Source organism: Rattus norvegicus, chromosome 3, assembly GCF_021556685.1.
Source record: "Rattus norvegicus strain SHRSP/BbbUtx chromosome 3, alternate assembly SHRSP_T2T, whole genome shotgun sequence".
Taxonomy (NCBI): domain Eukaryota; kingdom Metazoa; phylum Chordata; class Mammalia; order Rodentia; family Muridae; genus Rattus; species Rattus norvegicus.
In genome coordinates, this window is record NC_141536.1 from 60,619,532 (window position 1) to 60,642,066 (window position 22,535).

General features: G+C 42.8%; 1 protein-coding gene across 16 annotated transcripts in view; it reads left to right on the forward strand.

Annotated features, from left to right (window-relative positions):
• The window catches only part of Osbpl6 (oxysterol binding protein-like 6), a 191,201-nt gene that overhangs the window by 88,999 nt on the left and 79,667 nt on the right, over positions 1-22,535 (forward strand). Inside the window, 1 exon segment of one of the 16 annotated variants that reach the window (NM_001107735.2) lies at positions 16,842-17,078. The gene's annotated coding sequence lies outside the window, so the exon portion shown is untranslated. 16 annotated transcript variants of the gene reach the window in all.

The following is a 22,535-nucleotide window of genomic DNA, read 5'->3' on the forward strand; positions in this document are numbered from 1 at the left end:
TGAGTGTGAAGAACACACACCTCCAGCAAATGCAGGGTGGGTCAGGCAGTCTGAATAACACCAACAGTAATGGCACGTCACCACGCCATAGCGAGGGGCTTCTTTATAACCTCTTGTGTATCCGATCTTAAAATAGTGCATCAAAATCCAACGTGTAGTCATCTCAGGAAAAAGTTCCCTTTGGCTTTCTTCTAAAGGAAAGGACATACATGTTCAAAAGTGTTGGTTAACTTTTATATTTCTATCTACAATATCATGGGGGAAGCAAGACACTACCCTTCACTTCTTGAGTGTCAGCTTGCAGACCTCAGCATAAACATGGCTGCAGTGTTACCTATGGTTTCCTTATATGGTTGCATGCAAATAGCACTGTATGAGCACGCGTACATTTCTGGTTTTTGTTTTGTTTTGTTTTGTTTTGTAAAGAGACTTGGTTCTGCTTTTGCCCGTGAGACTAAAACAACGAGTCCAGAGCCAGCCGCCATTTGATATATTAGGCCATGTGAGTTTGACCTTCAACCTTTGGACGTCCCCCCACCCCCACTCCCCGCACCATGGCTATCAACAGCACACTGCCTTCCCCGTGTGGAAGGCTGTGGTGCTAGTGCTTGCCCTTGGGGGAGGTTTGCATGCTGCATACCCTCCACTCACACTTTCTTATTCTGGGTGCAGGCAGCAGCTATGATAGCAATGATGATGATGATGTAGACATTTGTGATCTGCGGAGCATTAACATGGATTATACCACTCTCCTAGTTCCTTCTTGGGCGCTTAGGATCCAAAGTTAGGAATAGTGTAATCATATAATGTGAGGAGCTTTCTGCTCATAGGCACATCAGTTCAAATGACAGCTTGCAAACTAATAGGACGCAGGTGAATTTTTAGACCATGATTTCATATATATCTTTTTTAAAAAAAAAAATCAGTTTACTACATATAATAACCACTTCCCGTAAAAAGTCAGAAATCCTCTATTAGAAAAATGCGCAATGTGATCTCGTTACCACCCTAATGATTACTATCGGATAGTCTTTAGCCTTCCATCAATATTTAATCAACTAGTTCTACAGATCGATGGTACCTGCCAGGCATCTACTTGAAAGCCAGGCCGTTTAAGAGCTCTGCATTTTTTCTCTTTCTTCGCGTGAGCTCATGTCTGTGAACTTCAACACAGCTGTCTTTTTTCTCTGCCATTATTCTAATGTTTGCTATTTTATATCAAACATGAGCTTTGAGAAGAATACCCTTAGGGACTTACTAAATTTACCTGGAAAAAAAGAAAGCCAAGGTAGGATGGCCCACTGATCTGGAGAGATATGATTAGCCCAGGGATGCAGCCTGAGTTGTTTTATTTACACACGGTGTTGGCATCTTTTTGTTTGCCTTTGTTTTTGTTTTTGTTTTTTTTTTTGAGATGGGGTTTCTCTGTGTAGCCCTGGCTGACCTGGAATTTACTCTGTGGACCAGGCTGTCCTTGAATTCAGAGATGTGCCTGCCTCTGCCTACCACTTGCTGAGATTAAAGGTGTATGACCCTACCGCCAGCTCAGTGTTGTCATCTTAAAGTTGGGTATTTTATGACGTAAGAGCTCCATTATTGGATTTAATTGTCACGCTACCAGGATGTAGAAGCAACTCATTGATCTAATTCTTCTTTGTATGACTTCTGTAGGGAGTGAGAGTCCATTTTCTAGCTGGCACATCTGGGCTTAGGGGTGATTCAGTGAGCAATTTGCTGTGCCCTTTATCTGTACAACAATGTAACAGTGAGAGATATTGCCACCAGAGTGCACAGTGTGATGCATTTAGTCAAGACTTTCCCCCCAACTTGATCAATATCCTGTTGAAAATTGAAATTCATTCAGCAATACTGCTGTTAATTCGAATTGGGCTCAACTGTGGGTCTTTGCTGTGGAATCCTTTCACTATGAGTCATTGTGGGTGAAGCACTTCCCTGCCCACATTAGCTAAACTCAGAGGTGGAAGACTGAGGTGCTCTCAATGCAAGGCTTTCTGGAAAGAGAGAGAGAGAGAGAGAGAGAGAGAGAGAGAGAGAGAGAGAGAGAGAGAGAGAGAAAGAAGAAGGAAGGAGAGAAGGAAGGAAGGAAGGGAAGGAGGAAGGAAGGAGAGAAGGAAGGAAGGGAGGATGGATAGATAGATAGATAGATAGATAGATAGATAGATAGATAGATAGATAGATAATATTTTACTGGAACAATTTACAGAAGTTTCGCCATGACTCATTTTGATTCTGTCTCTTAAACGGATTTTAGAACTAGGCTGTTCATTTTCAAATATTGACACAATAAGTGAAGAATAGGACTATATTTTTAAATGTAGCTTGGGGTCAGGGTGCTAGCCCATTTCTTTTTTTTTTTCTTTTTTCTTTTTTTCTTTATTAACTTGAGTATTTCTTATTTACATTTCGATTGTTATTCCCTTTCCCGGTTTCCGGGCAAACATCCCCCTAGCCCCTCCCCCTCCCCTTTTAAATGGGTGTTCCCCTCCCCAACCTCCCCTCATTACCGCCCTCCCCCCAACAATCACATTCACTGGGGGTTCAGTCTTAGCAGGACCAAGGGCTTCCCCTTCCACTGGTGCTCTTACTAGGATATTCATTGCTACCTATGAGGTCAGAGAACAGGGTCAGTCCATGTATAGTCTTTGGGTAGTGGCTTAGTCCCTGGAAGCTCTGGTTGCTTGGCATTGTTGTTCATATGGGGTCTCAAGCCCCTTCAAGCTCTTCCAGTTCTTTCTCTGATTCCTTCAACGGGGGTCCTGTTCTCAGTTCAGTGGTTTAATGATGGCATTCGCCTATGTATTTGCTGTATTCTGGCTGTGTCTCTCAGGAGAGATCTACATCCAGTTCCTGTCGGCCTGCACTTCTTTGCTTCATCCATTTTGTCTAAATTGGTGGCTGTATATGTATGGGCTACCTGAGGGGCAGACTCTGAATGGGTGTTCCTTCTGCCTCTGTTCTAAACTTTGCCTCCCTATTCCCTGCCAAGGGTATTCTTGTTCCCCTTTTAAAGAAGGAGTGAAGCATTCGCATTTTGATCATCCATCTTGAGTTTCATGTGTTCTGTGCATCTAGGGTAATTCAAGCATTTGGGTTAATAGCCACTTATCAATGAATGCATACCATGTGTATTTTTCCGTGATTGGGTTACCTCACACAGGATGATATTTTCCAGTTCCCTCCATTTGCCTATGAATTTCATAAAGTCATTGTTTTTAATAGCTGATATTCCACTGTGTAGATGTACCACATTTTCTGTACCCATTCCTCTGTTGAAGGGCATCTGGGTTCTTTCCAGCTTCTGGCTATTATAAATAAGGCTGCTATGAACATAATGGAGCACCTGTCTTTGTTATATGTTGGGGCATCTTTTGGGTATATGCCCAAGAGAGGTATAGCTGGGTCCTCAGGTAGTTCAATGTCCAATTTTCTGAGGAACATCCAGACTGATTTCCAGAATGGTTGTACCAGTCTGCAATCCCACCAACAATGGAGGAGTGTTCCTCTTTCTTCACATCCTCGCCAGCATCTGCTGTCACCTGAGTTTTTGATCTTAGCCATTCTCACTGGTGTGAGGTGAAATCTCAGGGTTGTTTTGATTTGCATTTCCCTTATGACTAAAGATGTTGAACATTTCTTTAGGTGTTTCTCAGCCATTCGTCATTCCTCAGCTGTGAATTCTTTGTTTAGCTCTGAACCCCATTTTTAATAGGGTTATTTGTCTCCCTGCGGTCTAACTTCTTGAGTTCTTTGTATATTTTGGATATAAGGCCTCTATCTGTTGTAGGATTGGTAAAGATCTTTTCCCAATCTGTTGGTTGCCGTTTTGTCCTAACCACAGTGTCCTTTGCCTTACAGAAGCTTTGCAGTTTTATGAGATCCCATTTGTCGATTCTTGATCTTAGAGCATAAGCCATTGGTGTTTTGTTCAGGAGATTTTCTCCAGTGCCCATGTGTTCGAGATGCTTCCCCACTTTTTCTTCTATTAGTTTGAGTGTATCTGGTTTGATGTGGAGGTCCTTGATCCACTTGGACTTAAGCTTTGTACAGGGTGATAAGCATGAATCAATCTGCATTCTTCTACATGCTGACCTCCAGTTGAACCAGCACCATTTGCTGAAAATGCTATCTTTTTTCCACTGGATGGTTTTGGCTCCTTTGTCAAAAATCAAGTGACCATAGGTGTGTGGGTTCATTTCTGAGTCTTCAGTTCTATTCCATTGGTCTATCTGTCTGTCTCTGTACCAATACCATGCAGTTTTTATCACTATTGCTCTGTAATACTGCTTGAGTTCAGGGATAATGACTCCCCCTGAAGTCCTTTTATTGTTGAGGATAGTTTTAGCTATCCTGGGTTTTTTGTTATTCCAGATGAATTTGCAAATTGTTCTGTCTAACTCTTTGAAGAATTGGATTGGTATTTTGATGGGGATTGCATTGAATCTGTAGATCGCTTTTGGTAAAATGGCCATTTTTGCTATATTAATCCTGCCAATCCATGAGCATGGGAGATCTTTCCATCTTCTGAGGTCTTCTTCAATTTCCTTCTTCAGAGGCTTCAAGTTCTTATTGTACAGATCTTTTACTTGCTTGGAGCCCATTTCTTAAGTCAGTGTGTCTACTAGAACTCGACTGCATGCATAAGCGAAATGCCTGCGGGTCCTCTTAACTATCAGGTTTAGATTTATGGAAATAAAGTACTTGGGTGTTTGTTTCCACATGTTGGCTGAACAACGACTTAACTATACAAGGAACAGACTCTGTAAGGGGAGACTCAGGCCTGGGGAGATGATTCAGTTGGTAAGGTAGGTGCTGTATAAGTAGAGGGACCTGGCTTCAGATACCCAGCAGTGCATGTAGAAACTGGCTCTTCACGTCTGGATCCTAGCGCTGGAGAGGCAGCGCCTGGGCAAGCAGTGATCTCTGGCTCAGTGAGAGGCCTGTCTCAAAAGGTTCACGTTTTTTAAACAGAGAAACCAAACTTAATTCATTTGATTAATTAGTCTCTTGACTTTTCTTTAGGGTATCCCCTCCCCCCTTTTTCAAGCCCTTCTCTTATTAAAGAAACTGAACTACCTGGACAATAGAATGTTCCAGGTACCGAGTTCAGCTGTTGGTGTTAACTTTTTACTCTGTAATCTAAATTTATTACAACTCGGACGTCAGATCTTGGTTGGATTCAGAGACTGGAGCTCTGCTTCTCCCATAGCATATTCCTCGGGTCACGCCTCCTGGGAGGTGCACAGTGCTGGGCTGACGCTGCAGCTTCAGGGAGAATATCCCAGTCTGCCAGTGTGATCAGGTTTTATCAACCTACAGATTTTACTTACCGAGATTTTTTTGCCTGAATACATCATTCCATTAGCACTGGTAAAAGTGGTGAGTCTTCCTTCCCACTTAGCATTTCTTCCATACCTACTTTTGGGATTCATTAACAAAACCCTTCTCTCCCTGGCTAATGGTTGCTGACCCTGAAGTAGTGTATTAAGAAACAACAGGATAGGGACTTCGATTTTTTCCCTTATAACTGACAATTTCAAAATTGCATCAGTTTCTTCCAAGGTAAGAAATGGATGATTCTTTTTTAACTAAAAAATGGTTTTTGGATTTTTTTGTTTTGTTTTGTTTTTGCATTTTTAGGGAGAGTTCTTTCTTTTCAAAAGCGTAATAGCAAATTAACGGATTTTTGGTATTGTTATATCGATATATATCAATACATATTTGATCTGTTGCAGTGCTTGCTGCTAGTCATGATGCTCCATTGATGATGCTTTGCTCTTTGGCGCCCTTCAGGTTGGCTCCCACGTGTATGGACGCAACCAGGAGCCTGTTACACCAAGCCACACTGAACTCTCTCATGCACAGCACGCTCAGCACAAACCCGTCCCAGCCCACAGCGAGTCCAGAGCATCCCGGAAACACACTTGATAGCTTAGCTTCCTTGGCTTTATTTTTTGTTGCACTCACAGGCTGCCTCAACTTCTCTTTGAGTGTGTGCACTCACCGTTCCTAGGAACCTTGGTTCTGTAGGTACAGAAAGGATTTTAGATACATTTTAAACACAATAGCTGAGCAGTGAGAGTCACCAGTGTTTGCAGTCCTTTTTATAGAACCCAGTTGTAAAAGTAACTTATTTGCCAGATGTAATTGTTGCTTCCCCCTCCCTCTCCAATAGAGGGATCAGAGGAGAGCCTTACCTAATCTGTGCTAATACTTAGGCTGAGCCCAGAGTGTTTCTTTCCCTATTCTAACCATCCCTAGGCCAAGGACTGAAAGTTTCTCGTCTCTGTACAACGAATCTTCCAAGCCGACGAATTCAATCTGACTTCTCTCAGCTTCTGACTGAATTTCTCTGCTTAGCCTCATGCTAGCTTTGGTAATCATTTCTAACCTGGCTTCTTCTCATTCTCTGGTTCATTCTGTCTTTGTATGTGTCTAGCTTGTTCTTCTGCAGTCTGTCTCTGTAAAACTGTCACGGTAAAACTGCCACATACAAACACAAACCACTCCACACATCTCCCTTCCCCTGTCCCCCCCCTCTCATAACCTCTTTTTCCTGTACTGTTCTTGTGTGAGTTGGACATGTCTGATCTCTGACTCATTCTGTCAAATTTTTCTCTGATTCATCACTTTGGCCAATAGCAAATGCATACATTAAAATTAAGAATTTGTATGGATTTTCTTGAGTGAGTATTGTGGAGTTTTAATACATTTTAATTATATATTTCTTTACATAGTATTTGGTTCAAAATAATATGAAATAATTCAGCTTATTTTTGTTATATAAAACAGTTACAAATTAATAATCTTAGCCTTAAGTGACTAATCATTGCTCTCCTTTTTTGTAGAGGAAAAAGTTTATTGTAAGGTTAGTTTTTTTTTTAACATTTGTTAGCATTATGAGTGCTTTCAAATTTATATATGGAGTCAGGAGATGAATTTTCCCTTCAATCCCCTTTTGGTGTTAATATTGAACCTGTTTTTGGCACTGAGAGTTATTCTATTAAATCTTTAGTTTGACAGAGAATTTTAGGTGTTTAAACTCATTGCATCCTAACCTGGGGATGTTCCAGGAGGGACAGCGGGCTCCTTGGACTCTTGGGATCAGCTTGTGCCATATTGGATGCATTTGTTAGTGTCCACTCGCCCTCATGGGTCAGCTCCAAGTGTAGCGGAGAATCATAAACTGTCCCACGTTCACCCCCTTGTTTGTTTTCAACTGATAAATCAATAATTTAGTTGGTTTTTCTGGAATGATTATCTCTCCTTCGGATCAGTCAGGTGATCAAGTGTTTTGATTCCTAGACACATTTTATCCCATTCGACGGTGGGAAAATACAAGGATTCACAGAAAACACAGGGAAAGTAGTTCTTGTTTCATGCTCTTTTCATTCTTTCTCCAACCTGGCAGTTCATTCCTTGACCTTTCGTCTCAGAGGCCGGCAGTGGGAGTGAGGAGAGGGGTCGATGCCTCATTCACCCACCGCCTTGTCATCGTTTAATTGGCCTTGTCATGTTCCCTTGTTCTGAATCACAGCAGTGTCTGATATTTGCGGATCTTTTTTAATACACTTTTTTACAGAGAATGATTCATGTTTTAATTATTCTAATTTGGAGCGTTATTTAAACTTTATATCATTTCTTGGCGTATCGAATGAGTAACCAGGAAATACTGTTCCAGTGAACCAACACAGAAGCACAGACTGACTGAAAGAGAGGGCGTTCAGTGCAGCCATTCTAAGTGGCGCTCCTGTGAGCGATGACGCTGTGAATAACACACAGATTTCCTGCGGTTCCGCTGTGTACGACTGGTAACAGAAGGTTAGACTGTCAGAACTGCGAGTCATCTCAATGGATGCATCTTTTATTATGCATCCCCTAGTACACACACACACACATACACACACACACACACACACACACACACACACACCACGATTAACTCATCCTTGTAAGCATCCATTCTTTCTTTCATTTTTACCCAAGATTCCTGAGTATTTGTTCAATGTCAACCAAGCACTGTTCTGGATCCGGAAGCTGTGACAGAAGCATCGAGAGGACAAAAATTGAAGCTACTGAGGGTAGATAGTAAGCTGGCGCCCAGGGGCGTAACCACTGAGTCAGGTGCTGTGGGGGAGGTGAAAACAGTACTGAGCTAGAACATGGCAGGTGCTGTGCCCATTCAGAGCTCGTGTTAGAACTGAGAACTAGACGGCACTTTGCTGACTAAATATTCATACTTCTGAAATTGGGAAGCGTGGTAGAGTTTTTACTTCGACAGTAACCTGCAGGCTTGGCGTTTGAGTTTATTTCAATTTCTGAAGACCTGGTGAAAGTTGGAGCGTATCCTGGGAAACAGGTATGTGGAATGTTCTGGAATGCTCTTGAAGCTTTCCTGCAAATCCAAAGTTGCTCCAAAATAAAACACTTAAAAAGAAAAATTCAAGCGAAGAAATGCCAAATTTTTATATCAAATCAAGTCGAGTGTACCTCAGGTTTACATACATGAAGAAGCCACATGTACACCGGAAGGTTGAGGAGAGGATGGTGGTGGATGTTGGGAACCTGTTATTATTGATTTCTAGATTTGGGTCCCATTGTTCGCTAGACAGAGTCTCTTTCCTTTTTTTAAAAAAAATATGATCTATTTACTGTTATTTTAAGTATGTGCGTCAATATATATATGTGTACATGTGTATATGTGTGTACTTATGTATGTCTACTATATGTATGCAGTGTCTGAGGTGATCTGGCTGCTGGGAATTGAATTCCATCAGGAAGTTGGGGGTTTTGCTCCCTTTTGCAGAGACATTTGTTTTGTTTTGTTTTTTGAGACAGAGTTTCTCTTTCTGGCTGCCCTGGAACTCTATATAGATCAAGATGGACTCCAAAGACTTACCTGCCTCTGCTTCCTGAGTGCTGGGATTTAAGGCGTGTGCCACCATACCCAGCTAGAGCATCCTTTTCTCAGCAATCTAAAAACTAGCCCCCCCTTTTTTCCAATTTCATTTTATTTTATTCACATAATTTAACAAGTACATTTTCAAATCTTTCCCATGAATATGATTCTTGTGGTTGTAAGAACTTGCTGCACCCCTAGATATAAAGTGTAAAGACGCCAACCCCATCAGGGCCAGCTCTGGTGTGCAGCCCAGGCAAGGTGCAGGGCTGTTCTCCAGAGAGCTGCAGCCTTTGGAGGGACTGGGCCAGCTCTCCTGCTTTCATGACCTCAAGGACAGCTCTTCTGTCTGCAGGAAATAATAATGAAGTCTTCAAGGAAAAAAAAAAGAATTACCAGCTTTCACCTAGACATCATGGCCAAGATTTCCTGTTTTAATTTGTATTTTCCTTAATTTTTTTTCCTGTTGTCTACACTGGGTTAGAATAAATGTATTGGTTTATTCCAGGAATATTCTTACCTCACAAATTTTTAAACTAATCAAAAAACAAACAGGTTTTGGAACTAAGCATCTTTGAACAGGTATATTTTCAGATGTTATTTCAAAGGAAGAGGTAAAGCAAGGGGAGCAGTGTTTATGTTCCATTCAAATAATAATGTATGGTTGGCAGTTTTTTTTTTAAAATCAGTTCAATGTTGATTAGAAAAAATAGGTTTTCGTGTGTGTGTGTGTATGTATATATGTGTGTGGGGGGGGGGAGAGAGAAAGAGAGAAAGAGAGAGAGAGAAAGAGAGAGAGAGAGAGAGAGAGAGAGAGAGAATATGAAGTCATTCTCTCCTTCCACCATGTATGTCAGAGGGCTCGAACTCAGATTGTCAGGCTTGGGCACAGGTGCTCTTACCCACTGAGGCTTCTCTCTGGTGTCCAGTTCATGTATTTTTCTAAGCACAGTTGTGGTATGTGTGTGTGTGTGTGTGTGTGTGTGTGTGTGTGTGTGTGTGTGTGTGTGTTTTATTTTTAAATACTATGTTGGAGGAGATAGAGAAATCTGATATTGGCAGGAAAAATTAAAACCGTAATCCGTTCCATAAGTGAATCACTCGCCGTCACTTGGCTGTGCCCCATCCTCAGAGTTTCTTATTCATGAGTCTGGATGAGCTGAGGAACTTGCATCGCTGGGGTGTGCTCGGGTATCCTATTTGTCCTGTGCTGCAGACGCTTTGTGGCAGGCCTACGTGCTGTTTCCCGAACTTTGGGGTTTGAAGGAAAGTAGCCCTTTCATCCCGATTCAGCATCAAATGACACTTCAAACTGTCCCTGAGCTGCTTCTGTCACTGTCTTGGTGACAGAATATCCTCATGGCCAAATTGTGCTCTTACCACTTTAAAACATGCGTTTCAATTTTTTAATTGATCAAATAAATAAAATATACTTCCAGCTCCTAAATTCTGTGGCTATTGTCTAGTCTTCTGGCTCCTAGGGGATTTTAACTTGAAGAAAAATTCATTCCCCTTCTGCACTGTCAAAGGAAACCTATAGATTTATTGTAATTTCCTTAAAACTCCAATGACAATTGTCTCAAAAATAGAAAAAGAAAACCCTAAGACTTAGGCAGAAGCACAGAGGACTTTGGATTGCAAAGATAATCCCTAGCTAAAACAAAACAAACCGAAATGAAAGGACGCAAGAGTTAGACTCACTGATTTTAAGCCAGATTACAGAGACGTAATAACAGAAATAGCATAGTCTTGGCACAAAGCAAGACACTTACATTAATAGAATAGGATAAAAGACTCGGAGTTGGGCCTACACAATAATAACCACCTATTTTTTTTCTTTTACAATGATGCCTTAAACAGATAGCCTCTCTGTGGTGTTAATGGCCCCTGTAGGCCCATGAATACTTGGTCTCCAATTGATGGAACTATTTGGGAAGGATTGGGATTTATGCCCACATTGGAGTTGGTGTGTCACTGGGGGCAGGGCCTCGAGGTTTTAAAATACTACACCATTTCTCGTTCCTGCCCCCTGGTGCTTTTGGATCAGATGTGAGCTCCCAGCTGCTATGCCAGCACCATCCTGCATCCCTGTTGTCTTGCTCCACACCATGATGGTTTGGGACTCACCCTCTGAAACTGTGAGCCCCAAATAAACTCTTTCCTTTTTAAATTGTCTTGATCATGGCACTTAATCACAGCAATAAAAAGGTAGCTGAGAGCTGTGTGAGCAAAAATGAGCTGGACCTATATCTTCCATCAAATATATAAATATCAATTCAGAATGAATCAGAGCTGACAGTTCTGTGAGGGGAAAAACACTTGAAGATGAAGGCCCAGGGAAGGTTTTCTTGGAAAGGATTACAGAAGATCAGGAAATAAAGCCAGGATGTGCATGGAATTAAAGCAGGGCTACACTAGTAAAGGAAATGGTCAATCAACAGAAGAGACAGCTTTCAGGATGGAAAATGCTACCTATACATTAGACAGAGGATGATTACATAGACTGAAAGAACTGAAAAACCAAACACTAAAAAATCCAAACAACCCAACCAATAAACGGGCCAATGAAACAACAGCTCTTAAGAGGTTAAGTACAGATGGCCAATAAATACATGGATGTTCAACAGCCTTAGCCATCAGGGAGATGCAAATTAGAACTCCTTTAAAATTCCATTTCAACCCAGTTAGAATGGCTGCCAGCCACAAAACAAACAGCAACAAATGCTGGCAAGATGTAGGCTCCCTTATAAACTACTGGTGGGAATGTGAGTTGTGCAGCCACTGTAGAGCTCAGTGTGAAGGTTCTTCCATAGAGTACAAGTAGGACTAACACATAACCAGCACACACCCAAAAGAATCTAAGGCCATGCTGTGAAGAGACACCATGACCAAGAAAGCACGTATAGAGGAAGACATTTAATTGGGTCTGGCTTCCTGTTTTAGAGGTTCAGCCCATGATCATCCATGCAGGAAACATGGCAGCATCCAGGCAGACATGGTGCTGGAGAAGGAGGTGAGAGTTCTCCATCTTGATCCATGGGCAGCAGAAGGGGACCGTGTTCCACACTGGGTGGGGCTTGAGCATGTATAAGACCTCAAACTCTGCCTCCGCAGTGACACACTTCTCCAACAGAAGCACACCTCTACTCCCAGTAAGGCTACTCCCTATGGGGCAAGCATTCAAACACATGAGTCTATGGGGGCACACCTATTCAAACCTCATAACTCACAGGCCCCTACATACCATGATTATTGTAGCAATCATGACAACTAAGTCATGGAATCAGCCCAGGTGTCTATCAGTAGATGAGCACGTAAGGAAAGTGAGGTCCACAGTGCAGTTATAGTCAGCCGTAAAGAAGAGTGAAATCATGCTTTCTTCTAGGAGCTAGCTTTGACTGGAGATCATCATTCTCACTGAAATAAATCAGATATGTGTGTGGGGGGATATATATATATATTACTTGTAGGCTTAGGATTCCAGCAATTGCAGAGGCAGAGTGATCACAAGCCCACGACAGCCAGGGACGTATACTAAGATCCCATTTCAAATAACAAGGGCAACAACAAAAGAAGAACAAAGAATAAGAAGACAAATCTTCCATGTTTCCTCTCATTTGTAATTCCCTACAGTTCTTCATAGGTACCATTCATGAGCACGTATATACATCAGGCCTCACAAAGCGAATGCAGAAGGGAGGCTTGGCAGTGGAGAGAGTGAGCTGGGACTTTGAAAGTGGGCAACAGGAAGCGCATCAGTATCCCCAGGGCACATACCATACTGTAGGATGCCCAACACTGTGATGATTATACACCAATAAAAATAGTTTAAAACTTTTAAAAGCTCACTATTATTTGTAATTAGTTTCAAAATGAAGTCAATTCTCTATGTAGCTTGCCAGCGTCTCTGCGGCATCTGTGTAGAATATGCCTTTTAACTACTTCACTGCTTCTCTTTCCCACAAAATCTCTTCAGTTCAGCCAGGCACGGAGTTCTCTGGACTGCTCAGCATCGTCCTGGAGATGCAGGATCACATCCTGCCCCACTGGAAGAGGCAGGCAGGAGATTGAGCCTTTAGGATTTAGTTCGTTTGAATGATAGCTTACTATGGGGCCAGCATTGTGCCAACCTCATTCACACATAACCAAACTACCAGAGCTTCATTCTTTTCCTCTTTGGTGATATCTCAAGTTTTGATCATAAAATAACCTTTAAGGTTTTCGTTTTGTTTTGTTTGGGGGACATTTGTTTGTCTGGTTTGGTTTTTATGTTTCTGAGACAGTCTCATTAGATAGTCTCAGGCTCACTCAGTCACTACTGTAGCCTAGGCTAGTTTCAAACTAGCAACAGTTCTACCTCAGCCTCCCAAGTGCTAGGATTACAGGTGAGTACCATCAGACTCAGCTTAAAATAACCATAATTAATGTGGTATTTGATCGTTTTCTTGTCTTTTATTGATGTTTGGATCATATTTCTAATGCAAGTTGGGATTACTTTCATAATCCATGGGGTTTTTTTTAATGTAGAAATAAAACGGCAGTGCAAGATATATGGACAGTGTAGTGCCATGCAGACTGCACCCCACCATGAATAATTTCAGGAGTACCTCTAAAGCCTGAGTTGAGGGGATCACACAGTAGTAACTCAGCACTAAGTAGGCACAAAGGTTACCATTCCCTCAGTTAAATGAGTTCATGAGGCTGAGAGATGTGGGCCCTTGTAGTAGACCTCATATGCCAGCCCTATATCCCTGACCAAACAGTAGAGAACGGTAATCAAAAACGAACATTCATGCTGGCTCCCCAACTTAGCACTGGAGACGCCATGACATGTGCATAACAATCAGCACAAATCTTGTCATTCTAGAAGGGTGGCAGTTTCTCAAAATCCTGACCATGAAATGTCTGTGATTAAGCAAGATGACGGGCAGCAAATTAGCAGGTGGCAGGTGCCAGAGTTCCATTCAGCCGGGCTAATCTATCAGCCTGATGCTGTCATGTGTTCCTGGTTCCTCGTGGGTAGCTCAGCACGAGAAAGGATAAAACCTAATAATGCCCTGAGGCCCCTTGGGTTCCATTAGTAGCCTGGCAGCTCTTTTTTTAGGAGTTTTCTCTTGGGAAGGTTGAACTCTGTAGTCTTTTTTCTCCAATGACTTCTGAAAAGATATGGAACTGGAGTTGTAATTCAGTTGAACCGTTTCAAGCCATCTTCAAGATGATGCAGTAATATGGAGGAATTGACGTGAGAGTGGTTATCTGCAGACAGCTTGTGTGCACAGTCAACTGTGCTTAATGGGTTTAATGGAGGAGCTGGAATCCAACTGACGTACGTGATAAGCTCAGTGCACATCCTGGGTGGTGTTCGTGGCTCATGACGTACAGCCACGGTGACAAAAGTCATATTGCCTCTTCCCTCAGGGGCCAGATAAACAGAGAGCAGAACATTCGTGGGGACATGTGGAAATGGGGACAGGACGCAGGCAAGTCTAATAGGAAAGATTGCATGATGACAAAACCTGGCTACAAAACTGTGTAAAATAGTACCTGTGTGGTACAAGGGAGCGTAGCTGATATTTCATGTGTGTGAGGGGGGTGATAATCCCACACACACATCACATCACATGTAATTTACAAATTCTAAGTGTGCCATGTTGTGGCACTGAGTGAATTCACACTCACCATCCATCCCCAAACTGTTCTCATTTTCAAAATTAGAATTAGAGACTCAGCCCAGTAAGCATTAGCTCTGTTTTCCGTGTTCTGAAAAGCCCAGTAACCGCCACACCTGGTTTCTCTCTCACTGGGATGACTCTGAATCTCTGGTAGCAATGGGATCATGCAGCATCTGCCCTGTTGGCTATGGCATGTTTCATGTAGCATGATGACTTCTGGGCTCATTCTCCATTGTGACAACTGTTCTTGGTTGTCAATTTGACTATATCTGCAAGGAACTACAACTTGGATATGGAGGGCAAACCTGGGAGAGATTTTCTGCTTGACTTGAAGTGGGTGAATCCGCTTCTAGTTCAGACTTTTGAGGTAGGAAGACACACATCATTGATCTGGATCTTGAGATGAAGCGGGGTTTCGGGAGAGAGGCACAGCCCTTTAATTCTGATCTTGAGGAGGGAAGACACACGCCTTTAATCCAAATCTCCAGGCACACCCTCTGATGAAATTCTAAGGACATAGAAGATGTCCTTTTGCTCTTTGCCTGCTTGCACTCCACTTGCTAGCACATCCATTCCTTCACTGGCATTGAGGCCTACTTCTTTGGAATTCCAGTGTTTACAGAAGACCAACTGAGACTCCTAGCCTATGGGCCTGAGCAATGATTAGAATCTTGGACTTTGTGAGAGAGAGAGAGAGAGAGAGAGAGAGAGAGACAGAGAGAGACAGAGAGAGACAGAGAGAGAGAGACAGAGACAGAGACAGAGAGAGATTCATTTCAAAAGTTCTATGACTCTATAGAGAGCACTTACTAATACATCAATGTTGTCATGTGTGATGGTTTGTATATGCTTGGGCCAGGGAGTGGCACTATTAGGAGGTGTGGCCTTGTTGGACTAGGTGTGTCACTGTGGGTATGGGCTTTAATACTATAGTCCTAGCTACCTAGAAATCTTCCACTAGCAGCCTTCAGATGAAAATGTAGACCTCTCAGCAACTCCTGCACCATGCCTGCCTGGATGCTGCCATGCTCACACCTTGATGATAATGGACTGAACCTCTGAATCTGTAACCCAACCCCAATTAAATGTCTTTATAAGAGTTGCCTTGGTCATGGTGTCTGCTCACAGCAGTAAAACCCTAACTAAGACATTTCATGTGTTAGAATTTCCTTTCTCTTTAAGGCTAAGTATATTCCATTCTATGAACACCTCATACTTTCTTTGTCTATGCCTGTGTCAGTGGATATTAAGGTTGTTTCTACATTTTGAGATTTGTGACACTGGATATGAGTGTGCAGTGTGTTGCAGCCATCAGTTCTTGTGTGTGTGTGTGGGGGGGGTCCCTTACCTACAAATCAAACTATTCATGTGGTAACAGTGCTTAACAACGTTTAAGGAATAGCTGAACCATTTGATTTCTACAGCAGCTATGCCATTTTTATTTCTGTCAGCAGGATGCAAGGGATACTCAAGAGAGATTCATAACTTTAGTCCCACCAGCAACCCTCAGCTCCAAGTGGAGAACGGTTGTTTTGACGGAAAATTCCTTCAGAAAATAGGACACCTTCAAGGCCACCTGCTGCTTGAGTAAGAATTCATACAAACTTGACAAGAATTTATGAATTTTAAGGTTTCAGAGTAGAGGGGAACGTTTTTGTTTCCTGTTTTTGCCTGATCCCATCATCGGGAACTGTTTCTCAGAATTCTTTTTCCTGTTGAAATGCATACTGTGGCATTGTTCAGTTTTCCCTCTTAACGCGCTAGCAAAGGTCAAAAGCCAGTGATGAATGAAAAGTGACAGACCAACCTTGAAAATTAGTGACCAGGGGATGGTAACAAAGTGGCCCAAGTCAGAGGGCCTGTGGTCCATGTGCCAAGCAGAGTCATTATCCTGTGATGCCATTATGTTAAATACAACATGGTTTCTGTTCTCAAGGTTTTCTCTGCTTAAACAGATAGCAGTCGGTATTCGTCAGGGTTCTCTAAAGTCACAGAGCTTTTGGAATGCCTCTCTATATTAAAGGAACTTACTGTAATGATTTACAGTCTGCAGTCTGCAACTAACCCAACAGCGGGCAGCTGTGAATGGGAAGTCCAAGAATCTAGCAGTTGCTCAGTGCACGAGGCTGGTTGTTTCAGCTGCTCTTCTGCAGTAGCTGGGATCCTGAGGTAGGTTCCAACAGATGCACTGGCAAGTAAGTGCAAGCAGGCGGAGAAGAGTGAGTCTTCCTTCTTCCGATGTCCTTACCTAGGCCTCCTGTAGAAGGTGTGGCTGAGATTAAAGGTGTGTGCCTCATGCCTGGATCTGGAACTTGCTCTGTCCCAGGCTGGCCTGGAATTCAGAGATTGCTTGCCTCAGTCTCATGAGACTAAAGGCATCTATTACCTTGCCTAGACCTGAGGTTTTCATGGTCACATGCCTCAAGATCTAGATCAACAGCATGTCCCAGGTCAGAAGCGTGTGTCTTGGAGCCTCAGGATCATCATAAGTGTGCCCTCCATTTCTGAATTGTAGTGCAGTACAGATGTAAGCAAGGCGACAACCAGGAAAAGCCCTCAAACAGTCCTTTCAAAAAGGTGAGTTCCTGTAGAGGCTCTAATAGCAAGCAGATGGACACCAGAACTGAGCATTCACAGACTTTCTAGGCCCGGGTTTCCTCATTTACACATTAAAAGTGCAGTGTTCCTCCCAGAGAGAAGAAGGTGTTGGGCAGTCACCTCACGCGTGGTCAGAGCCTGCCACTCCCTTCACTGCCTTTCCCTTGATGTGACAGAGAAAACTCATGGAAGGAGGTGGTCTTCTCTTTTAAAGTTTCTGACCTCAATTTTTTTTTCTTTAATATTATTCAGTTGCTTCAAGCATGGGATCTGGGTATGTTTTCTTGGGTTTTGTTCTTTTGTTGTTTTGTTTTTGAGACAACAGAGTCTCTCTGTATACCCCAGACTGTCCTGGAACATGCTCACTTTGTACACCAGGGTGGCCTTGAACTCACTGACTCCCAATGCTGGAATTCAGGGCATTGGCCAACAATGCCCAGCCTCTTTTGTTGTTTGGAGACAAGGCTGACCAGGAACTCACTATGTAAACTATGCTGGCCTCAAGCTCAGGGACATCTGCCTGCTTTTGCCTCCCAAGTGCTGGGCTTAAAGGTGTGCATCATCACACCTGCCTGTTCTCTGCTTTATCTTGAGATAAGTTGCCTTGTAGCCCAGTCTAGCCTCAAACCTGCAAATCTCTGAATGTTTCAATTGCTACTGTGCTCAGCCCCAGGAAAAACTTTCTTTGTGTTATTTTTAACTCACTGAGAAATGTTTAAAAGGCAATGTATGCTTTGTTGATTATAAAACGTATAGCCATCTAGAGAAGGATTGTCTGGGGGAAGGGTCTCAGAGGTGGTTTAAAGTAAGAAGTCCTTCTGAATTCTCTCCATCCTAGTACTAAGATCCTGCTTAGCTTCTGAGATCAGGGGAGACTGGGTACATCCAGGGTGGCATGGTCATAGATGCCTCTGCGTCTTCCTGACAATTATTTGAATTGTCACAAATTTCACCTCAAGTAGAAAAATTAAATTAGATTGAAAAGAAAATACAATGATTAGATTTAGGGCCATTGGCCCAGTTAATAATGCATTAGTTCAAATTACAGTTTTCAGATAAATACAACACACTGTAACTTCCCAGAGACTTGTTATTAGAAAACGACAGATTTAAGATAGTGTTCAGAGACATCCACACGAACAATCACAAAGGAATAATTAGGACAACGACCATGTAGATCTTTGGGGGCTGACAGTGCTTAGAAGGACTAGAAGCTATGTAGGTGTGCCGGCACACGATGAATCCCAGCACACAGAGACTTCTGCAGGAGGCTCCGGAGTTCCAGGCTAGCCTGGGCTACAAAATGAGACCCTATCTGAAAGCCCCAAACCAAACCATAACAACCAAACGGAGAGGCAATGTAAGATAAGGGAAATAAGGGAAGAGAAAGCCTTTGTTCTTTAGCCTTTTACTTCAGGGAAGCCATTCATAGAGTGGAGCGAGGAATTTGTTTCCTTACTGGGTCAGATCTGTTTGGTTATTTATGTTACTTCCTTTGGGAAATCTTCCATTCTCTGTCTACTTTGTTATCATTTTTACCTTATTGATTTGCAGGAACTTTTTAGGTATTACATACACTAAACCTTTGTCAAATTAATATTTTTTTCTAATCGGCTTTACCCTGCCTTAGATCATTTAGTTCCCAAATAAAAGACACAGAACCTTCATATTTATAATAATTCTTTTTTTGTTTTTTTTCATCTTTATTAACTTGAGTATTTCTTATTTACATTTCAATTGTTATTCCCCTTCCCGGTTTCTGGGCCAACATCCCCCTAACCCCTCCCCCACCCCTTCTATATGAGTGCTCCCCTCCCCATCCTCCCCCCATTTCCGCCCTCCCCCCAACAATCACGTTCACTGGGGGTTCAGTCTTGGCAGGACCAAGGGCTTCCCCTTCCACTGGTGCCCTTACTAGGCTTATAATAATTCTTACAGGCACTAGTGCTAGGCAGATACCAACCCAGTAGGCTGTTCTGTCCACTTTCCTGTCGGTAATACCGAGATATCACTTGCCACGTTCAGCCTGGGCTGCTCCTACTCCAGCTGGCCAGCTCCCATGACCCTGCTGTCAGGATCCACCTTCTCCATGGCAACTTCTTCCTTCTTCCTGCTCTCTCCTCGAAGTCTCTGCCTCAGACCCCCAAGCCTGGGCACCAAAGTTCTGCCTACCTCTCATCGCCCATTTTTATGAACCAATGTTTTTAAATTATGGAACAATCTTTGCATTTAAAAAGCTGGCATATGTGAGAATTCACTCATCCTGGGTCAACTAGACCTTGGGATACAGAAGTGAACATTACATAGCAAACAGACCAAATCTCGACATGGGGGGAGGGGTTCAACTACCATTATTAATAAGTTAGTTTTCTACTCCAGCGTGATTCATGTTTATCTAAAGCTTTTTTCCTAACGTTCTTATGGGATTTATTTTACCTTTAAAAGTTTAAGGCTCTCACAGTATATTTGGCTCGAAGCAAGACATTCAGCTTTTTTTTTTTTTTTATGATAGCTTGATAGCTCGTTGAAAATAGTATTCTCGCTGATTTTTTTTGTTGGGGGTTAGAAGAATCTTAGCTTTATTCCACTGCTCTGCCTGCATGCCCTGAGCTGCTTACTAGTTTGGATGTGTGGCTAACTACAGTTTTTCTTATTCTTTAGAATAATTTTCTTCCTTTGTCTTACATGTTAGCTTTTGCACTTGGACTTTAGAATATTCCCATTATGATTCTGGAAGGTTTATATTAAGGTGTATCAACGTGTGGCCAACCAAGGGTTTTATAGCGAAATCCAAATGTAAAAATCCAGATTCTTGCTCTGATCTTCTTCGCTTCCGCCCGCTTTATTCTTTCCCAGCTTTCCAAATTTGAAAGCCCAGAGCTGAGAATGCAGCTCAGAACAGAGCGCTTGCCTGGTGTGTGCAAAGCCCCGTATTCCGTTCCCAGCTCCTGCACCCCCATAGCAAACACAAATATGAAGGCTGCACACAGCACCTGGCTGAGGTGTCCCGGAACGCATCCCTCACTTTCCTTCCGAGCACACACTCGAGTTGACTGTGTGGCAGCGGACACACCTGTGGTCCGTGTGCGGCACTCTTTGCAGGCTGCAGCCACAGCCGGCTGTCTCGTACCTTCTGGTCTCGCTTGAATTGTTCATACAAAGAGGAGTGTGCGAAGGGTTGGGGATTTAGCTCAGTGGTAGAGCGCTTGCCTAGGAAGCGCAAGGCCCTGGGTTCGGTCCCCAGCTCTGAAAAAAAGAACCAAAAAAAAAAAAAAAAAAAAGAGGAGTGTGCGAGCATTGCCTCGTGCTGGTGCTGAGGTCATTAACTGAGTGTTTGTACAGCAGTCAGAACAAAGCTGAGACATGGAAAATGCATAGTGGTCATGGCCACTTCTGGGAATCCGTATGTGTACTCGAGAGAGGTCCTATATAAATGTATGGCTTTTCATGGCCTTCTGAATTGTCTTGTTTGGGGAAACTTTGGTTTTGAGACCGGATCTAATTTCAGCCTAGGATGACCTGAAACTCATTGTATGGCTCAGATGACCTCAAACTCATGGCAATTCTCCTGCCTCTTGAGTATTTGGAGTACAGGTGTATGCCACCATTCCATGCTTTGAATTCCATCTTTTAACCACACACACAGCTTCTCCCTACCCCAGCAATACTAAGGACTGAACCTTGGGCCCCATGCCTGCTTGACAATCACTCTACCTCTGAATTGCAGTCTCAGCCCTTGAATTCAGTGTTTACACAGAGAATGCTCCTTAATTTCCAGCATTGCATGCTTTGGGTTTCTTTCTGTGTGTGTCAGTGGGTGTGTACTATGTGTGTGTCCATGGAAGCCATCAGCAGATGGGTGAGTGTGTACTGTGTGTGTGCTGATGGAAGCCAACAGTGTGTGTGTGTGTGTGTGTGTGTGTGTGTGTGTGTATGTGTACTTACTATGTGTGTGCCCCTTGAGGCCATCAGTGTGTGTGTGTGTGTGTGTGTGTGTGTGTGTGTGTGTGTGCACCAATGGTGGCCAGAGGTCAGTGTTAAGCTGTCTTCCTCTGTGACTTCTATGTCTTATTTTGAAACAAGGTCTCTCACTGAACTGGAAGCTCACAGTCACACTCTAGAGTGGACCACTAAACCCCAAGTAATTCCTGCCTCTGCCCTCTGGCACTGGGATTGCACAGCATACCTGCCTTCTGTGTGGGTAGATCCTGCTGCCTGCACAGCAGATGTCTGAACCGCTGAGCATGCTCCCCGGCCCTGTTTGAGCATTTCAGATGGACAGTTATGCCACGCACTGGCAAGCACGTTAAGCAGGCAAACTCCAACATCAGTGTTGATGTCAACGAGAACAGTTTCACGATTTGCTGTTAAGCCTGCGCTGGATTGGTCGGCGTGTGGGGGTTTGTTTTGTTTATGTGTTTTTACAGAAATACCACCAACTTCTAAGGACATAGCCTTACATTTCCTAGCAGCTTTCAATATTGGTAATGGATTCTAGATGAATGGACTTTGAGTCTACTAGGAGGGTTCTAGAATATTTTATTCTGACTTATTAGTCTTATTAATAAGCTTGTTATAAACTGTAACCATGGTTTCTCGGGTCTGTTTGTCGATTTATTCGTTTATTTTATCTGCCTGTAGCTCTCTCTCCTTGTTATCGGTTAGTCAGCACCCTTTTGTTAATTTAAAGAAACGACCCCTGACTTGTTAATTGAATTATTTAAGAATACTCAGTTATGTATTCATTCTCTGGATATCTCTTCTAATTTTGTAAGCTTACAAGTGCAGGGCATTTGCTTTTATCCGATCACGTTTAGTTGTGTGAATGGCTAAGGCCGTACGCAGGGAAGTCACGCCACCATATGGACAGATGGAGGAGGCCGGGGGTAGAGGGCAGGGGTGAGTGCTGTGGGTTCTGACTTTTATGTTTCCAGTAATCTTTAGCATCATCTCTCTTTTTCTTCAACATGAGAGGTGCTTAGAAAAGTGTGCTTTCAGAGCCCGTTCTCGCTCTTACACTGTGATTAATTTTTAATTTATTGAATTGCTTCCCATGGTGCTATCTAAATTCAGTAATTTCATTGGGGTCTTGTTTTTGAGTTATTTTTCTACCTTGTTTTCCTGTTAAAGTGTGATCAAATTTTCATGTCTGGAAACATTTTGGAGATCATTCAGCCACTGCTCAGGTCGTTGTTATCTGTAGATCTGGATGAATTCGCTCCTGCTCACCCCTTTATCTCCTGGACCTTTTGTTTGCAGGAGGATTTCTTCAATTTTGTTTCTTTTTTCCTTCCTTCCTTCCTTCCTCCCTTCCTTCCTTTCTTTCTTCTTTCCTTCCTTCCTTCCTT